Source organism: Festucalex cinctus, chromosome 4, assembly GCF_051991245.1.
Source record: "Festucalex cinctus isolate MCC-2025b chromosome 4, RoL_Fcin_1.0, whole genome shotgun sequence".
Lineage (NCBI taxonomy): Eukaryota > Metazoa > Chordata > Actinopteri > Syngnathiformes > Syngnathidae > Festucalex > Festucalex cinctus.
The window spans coordinates 13,041,590-13,048,808 of NC_135414.1; positions in this window are offsets into that span (position 1 = coordinate 13,041,590).

Genomic DNA, 7,219 nt, shown 5'->3' on the forward strand with positions numbered 1-7,219 from the left:
TAATGATATCCAAATATCACGATACGATATTATCACGATATTAGGGCTGGGTATTGCCGCCAACCTCACGATACGATACGTATCACGATACAGGGGTCACGATACGATACTTATCGCGATACATATGTATCCCAATACTTGATCTTCAAGGCGATACGTATCCCGATATTTCACATTAATTTACTTGCATTTTATAATAACTGTCATATGTATACCTAAAGGATATGTTTATTATGATGGATGACGAAATTGTTTTTGTTAGCAGCTCTTCTGGTTTACCACCTAGCGCCATGCCTGGTCTTAATGTGCACGCACTGCAAAGCAAGGAGCAGCTTTCACAGACACACCGGGAACATTTATTACTAGGCATGAGCCGATATGAGCAAAAATATCAAAGTATTAAAATTACAGCTCTAAAATATGCTTATTTGAAAAATATGGGAAATAAAAATAGCTTTTTTTTCTTCATGTAACACATTCTGTTTCGTTTTTAAACAAAATATACGAAAATTGGTACATTAAGACATGTGCCATGTTAAGTTTATAAGTAAATAAATGTTGATATTCTTCCTCTGTTTTCATTTTTCTTAGCAAGACACAGTGTCCAATCACTGGTGAGCTATTTTTACATTAATTGAAGGCAATTAACTTCAAAGACGCTGCTGCTTTTTATTTTTTTAGGTACAATGCAAGCTGCAAAGGCAAACGTTAACTGCCTATTTAAAGTTAATGAGCAATATCGATTCTGACGCCTGCGTATCGATACATATATTGTAATGAGGCCCGCAACAATATATTGCCGTATTTTTTGAGCACACCCCTACACTATATGAAGGTCACAATATGATAATTATCACAATAATGTGGGAAGGTTGGCGATATTTAAAAAAAAGTCACAATATTGTAAAAAAAAAAAAAAAAAAAAAAAGAGCTCATACTTAAAAAAATAAAAAATATTGTGCTTTTGTACATAACAGCAATACATATAAACTACCTTCAATCTCTAATAACACTTAACATTGAGGCACTTAATCGCTAATGCAAACTCATATAGAGTTCCTCCACATATTGACTCGCTTCAAAGCATTTTACAATCCCCTTCATCTGACAATTAATGTATTTTAAACATAGAACGGCCAAAACATACCTAATGAAAATTAACCAGCACAAAAAAACTAGCCACCAGAGGGAGCTAGAACTGCACAAATGCAAATCAACCTGACTTTTTTTTTTAACAGATGTGTAGCTTTTAAATATTGTGATCATGACGACGAAGATATTGTGTAGTTTTAATATCACAATATCACGATATTGCCGGTATCGTTACATCCCTAGTGTTCAGTAGGAAGGTAACGATACGATACGATATTATCACAATATTGTGGGGGGGGGGCGATATTTTAAAAAAGGTCACAATATTGTAAAAAAAAAAAAAAAAAGAGCTCATACTAAAAAAGCACAATATTGTGCTTTTGTACATAACAGCAATGCATATAAACCACCTACAATCTCTAATAACAATATTGAGGAACTTACTTACTAATGCAAGCACACATTGATCGCTTCACAAGCACATTCGGTTCCCCTTCTTCTGACAATTAGCACAAATTTTAAACATAGATAGCCAAAACCTCCCTAATGAAAATTAAATTGCACTAATAAACTATCCACTAGAGGGTGCTAGAACTGCATAAATGGAAATCAACCTGACCTTTTGAACAGATATGTTCCTTTTAAATATTGTGAACATGAGGACGACGATATTGTGGTAGTTTTAATATCACGATATCACGATATTGCCCTTATCGTTACATCCCTAGTGTTAAGTGAAGGGTTGTCTATTTTTATGTAGCCTTTGATTAACAGCCAACCAGTAGAGGGTGTCTGTTTGTTTGTTTGTTTGTTTGTTTGTTTGTATGTTTGTTTGTTTGTTTGGCTGCAACAACCAATCAATGCTGAAGAGGATAAACAGTTGTAAATTTAATGCATTAGTTGAAACAGAATTCATATTCTTCGTCAAATCCCAGAGAATGGCTGTGGCAACCGGTTGACACATATTATGTATAACTAGAACGGATATAAAAATGCAGCACAGGCATGACAAAGATACCACAAATAGATTTTGTGTTGAGTAACTTGTGAAGCCCTAATACTCTGTTTGTCTTGGTAACTCTCTGGAGGAGTAGGAAATGCCCTGTTGCATTTTTGGATGACTCTGTATTACGGGGAGTTTGCAGCTGTAGCAGTTGTTGTTGTTGTTTTAATGAAACCTCTAGAGATTGGCAAGTACTGATAACAGGTATCTGGCCGATGCCATCCTTATTTTAAAGTATTGGGTACATGTGGAGACACCATTTGAAAGCTGAGGCTCGTGGACAAACACTTGCAACTTGGCTTTTGAATGACACCTTGTTCGGTCCAATAGAAAGATGTTTTATCGGTCACAAGATCCACGCGACCCAATTGACGTCTTTGTGCGTCAAAAGCTCCTCCTTCCAAACCTCCGTTGTCGCTTGAGCCAGTCATAGCGAAGCCTCTTGGTGATGGATGTTCTGAAAAGCCATTCAGATCCTCAAAACATCGACGTGCTAGTTGCCAGGGTAACTCTTTTTTTTTTTTTTTTAAACACAAAAACCCTACGCCTAAGCCCTCTAATGTCATAAAGTCACGTTTTTGTTGCTGCAACTTGCCAAATATGCACAATATTCACCCATTCTTATGGTCGTTGAGTTAGCACTCATGGCTCGGGCTCTCCAACCATTCTACAAGCGAGAAAAGGAAAAGTGTCACGAGAGAGTAATTGACACCTTATGTGGTCCAATGCCACAGTTTTGTCATGGCCAATGACATTGTACGTAAAGGTCCTCCCTCGTATGACGCATGAACCAGTCACACCGAAACTTCATGGTGGCTGACATATTGAACAGCCAGTGAGATTTCGAATACATCGAAGTCTTGTTTGCTTTTTTTTGCTTTTTCTCGAATTATCATAGCGCGTCATCACGCGCCATAAGGGGTTGCAATTTAAAAAAAAAAAAAAAGGGGGCATATCTCTTTGGTGCATCTGCTTTGATTTAATGTCAAAATGATGACTAAATGTGGATATCGGCTCTCAACTATGGTTAGAATTGAATAGTGACAAATTCAAATGATTTTTTTTAATTTTATTTTATTTTTATGTTTTTTTTTTTATCAGACTTGACCTGGGCTTTCAAAGGACACCCAAATGGCACACTTTTGCTCGCCTGGATCCCTGTTTTGCAAAATCCTGTGTAAAATGCTCATTTTCTGTGGTATTATTGTCAAACTTGAATTGGAATCAGGGAAGACCTCAAGCTTTGATCCTGTAGTGTTTTCAAGTCCGAATCTCCATTCTACATTCATTTTCAAGGCATATTTTGTGAAAAATAATAAAAAGAACATAAAATGTGCCCCTTTTTGTGTATTCAAACTTCCATTACTCATTGCCAGTAGCACTTAAACAGATTCTGGCTGTTTGGGATAAAAAAAATCAAAGTCAATCTTCAAAAACAGATCAAAACTATGCTGATATATCCAAATGGTTCAAGAACAGCTTCAAATTTACTTTGGATGCCCCTTTTTAGGCGTTTATGGCAAAAATGGCAGGAATGATAAGTTAAACAAAACTTATCTTCGAATGAACACTCGCATACCTACAGTGTCATGTTCCTCTTCTTTGTTGCGTTCACTGGTGTGGAACACTTAATTTTGATTTTGTAGTTGTATACAGTGTAACAATATTTATGGTGGAGATGCAGGAATTATCATCCAAATTAACCACGCTGTGAAAATACAAGCAACATTTAGATTTACTGTACCAAACCAAACTCGTTTGATGCAGTAGTGGCTTTACAACATTTTATGTTACATTGAACACTACTCCACTGCAATGCCAGTAAATGTTTACTTTTCTAGAGCAACGCTTGAATCACAATTGGAACAACTTATGCCAGGTTCAACACTTAACATACAGACACGTTCTCCACTTTGATAGAATGATGAACTTCCACTTTGAGACCGATTTTTAAATGCTTTCATTTACTGGCACCAAATCAAAGTTGACATTTAGTGAAAAGCCAAAATTTTTAGATGTTTGGGGAAAACGCTCTTGGGATTTCAGTATGTGTACGTGCGAGAAGTCAAGTAAGTGGATGAAGTTAGAGCTGACAAATACTGTGGCAGTCTCCACAGATCTGAAATGCTGATTCAAGAACCCCATATTGGAAGACATGATCATATGTCTTTATCTGATCAGCTCTCTGTACAGAGTGGCCCCGATTAGGCAGCAACAACGAAGTGGGCTTCACCTCAGGGACAAGGGGGTTGGTCATTCCTCACTTGTGGACCGCTTCACTGTTTATTTGCACAGGAAACCCAGATGCTGTGAAACTCGTACTCAGAGGAACTGCGCAAATATTGGAGCTATTTGCAGAGGTGGTTTTAATTCTTTACAGAGCAACGATTGGCTCATTTCATTCCCGTCGCTGCAAAAACTTGGCGAATGGATTCTTTCATCCTCTTAGCCTCCTTCACACCAACTCAACCTAAAGTAAATAGACCTGAAGTATATTTTCAATGGCTTTGGTGGCCACTAAAGACTCAAATCTCATTTCTTCTGCTTATGGTATCAGATTCTGAGCTCAAACACATTCGTAGTGCTCAGACCGCAGCTTCTATAGTGACCATGGAGTGGTTCCAGGTCCGGCTGTCTGCAAGGAGCCTGATACTTCCTGAGAAAGGGGGACCATGTTCACTCACCTGCAGTGCAAAAACAAGGAGAGATTGTGCAAAGTAAAAAGATTGGTTTCACATTTGCTGTACTGTGTGAGGTTCTAAAAGATCAGACTAACTTTGCTATCAGCTAATATTGCTAGAGACTCCTGTTGTAGAGTCCATCAGATGACTACTTCATTCTCTCTTTCACTCTTGGTCTTTCTTCCTTAGGATGGGAGGATAACAGAACTGTGTTCTGTTTGGAGGGACGATCACAGCAATGCTAAGAAACCATTGACTGATGCAAGACCGACATGCTTTCAGCGGCGTTAAGGCTATGAAAGCAGATATTGTGGCCCCAATTGTACTAACCAGCTTGTGTCATGCAGACATGAAAAGGGACCTTCACTAAATGTTGATCACAGGAACTAAACTATCTTTTGTCAATGCAAACATGATGAAAGGGCCTAGTCAACAGAGGCAAAAACATACTTGTACACTGAAAGAGAAAATCGAATGAAAGCAATTGTGCTGGTGTTAGTGTCTGATGTGTACATGCAGTAGAGTGTTTGCGTGGGGTGCTGTCGGATAATGTGCTACTGTAATCCGTCAATCGGCGAGTTTAGATGGAGCCATCTATTCCGATTAGGATGAATCCGAACGGACGAATGGAACGAAAATGCTCCAATATAAACACCTCAATCAGAATGGCCAGGCTGTGTCCGGTATGCGCTTACTCTGTCTTGACGTAAATGCATTGTGACGTCGTTGTTTGGGTCGACACATTAAAATGGCGGTGTGATGGTGTCACAACAAGAGCGAGTAGCTGCGAGTAGACAGCTTGTTTTAAAGTACTTGCAACTTGTTTTTATTAATATGTTGCTTTAATAAAAGTGTTAAAATGATCACATCCACTGTGCTAAATGACAAATGAACTCCATCTTGGTAAATCCCATCCCAGAGCATGTGTTTGCACTAGAACTACTTCCTACTTCTGTACCTAACAACCATGGGAAATGTTGTTCTATTGGCCTAATCGTGTGGTTGCCGGTCAGACCCCAATGCGAGCTGAACTTTTCTGGTAGAATATCTCCAATGTTACAATGTGGAACCGGCACAAGGTAAACGGCACTGCCAGCTTCCAATAGCTGCCAGCATTAGCTTAAATAGTAATGCAACCATATGGACTAATGATTAAATTTGTTACAAGTATTAACTGGTGATAATTTGTTGTATATTTGATTATCAGCAAAATTGTATTGTAACGGTTTTTAATTTTGAAAATCTGATCAGTTAAAACACTAAGGCAGTGCATTTGGTTTGTTCAACGTTTTGGTGCTGTGCATATCAAATAGACAAGTGAGTAAATAAAATGTGCCAACCTCCACTGCTTAATTATAAACATGACATTATAAGATGTGTTTTAATTGGTTGTTGGCTACCTATGTAATTTCAAAAGGACATCAAGTCAAGTCAAGTCATCTTCAGACAATCAAAAAAAAAAGAAGTCTAAGTCACGATAAACTGGAAATACAGGATTTTCTTTGAAAGTATGCTGAATTTATGTAATCTGAGTACATACTGTGTCAATTTGAAATTAAATCACTTATATAAATATGATGGAGTCATTGTATTACATTCTCTGAACTGCTTTACTCAGCTATTGAATTGAGCTTGAATGTGGCTGTGGTGCAGCGCATGATTAATAAGCTCGTCTCTTGTGACCAGGTCTACTGGCTCGCACTGTGAAAGGCTCTTTAGAGGGGCTGGTGTCATTTTCTGTGATTTCAGTCCAAGTGGCTGCTATAAAAACCAGGTCAACACAACGACCTTTTCCTATCCTTCAACTTGAGAGTGCCAGGCAACTCATCGTTGATAGTGAGGCCCACTTTGTCGCTTCATTGTGAATCGTATCGTGCACAGAGAAAAAAAAAAAAATTCTACTGCTACTGCCACAGTCATAGATATCATCTTATGGGATGCCATATGAGAAACAGGTAAAGAATGGTTAGTATTACTTAGAGGTGAAGAATGGTTAGCAACGCTGAAAAGGTTTTCTATAGCCTTTGTGGTTGCTTTTGTCATTTAAAAGGGAAGTCACGTAAAAAAAAAATTCTTTACAATAGGGCTAATATTTTGTGGCCCCACTGAAAACAGCATTTTATAATATTAATATTGTGTTTGTGGAATAGAAATTGAAAAGAAAAATCTAGCTTTAATCCATCCTATTTTACCACACTTGCAGTCGACAGAAAGCGGCAAAATGGCCGCCCCCTGAGATCGATTAAAACGGGTGGATTTGTCTGCTGACTACACACTCATACAACACTCACGTGGGCAATGACGGTGAGACCTGGAGGGACGTGATTGAGAAGAACGACCCCGTCCCCCTGATCAGAACCCAAGTGGTGTTCTGTTTTTGGACTTCTGTACTAGTCATGGATTGTCCATAAAGAACACCATGTTCAAACATAGGGTCTCCATA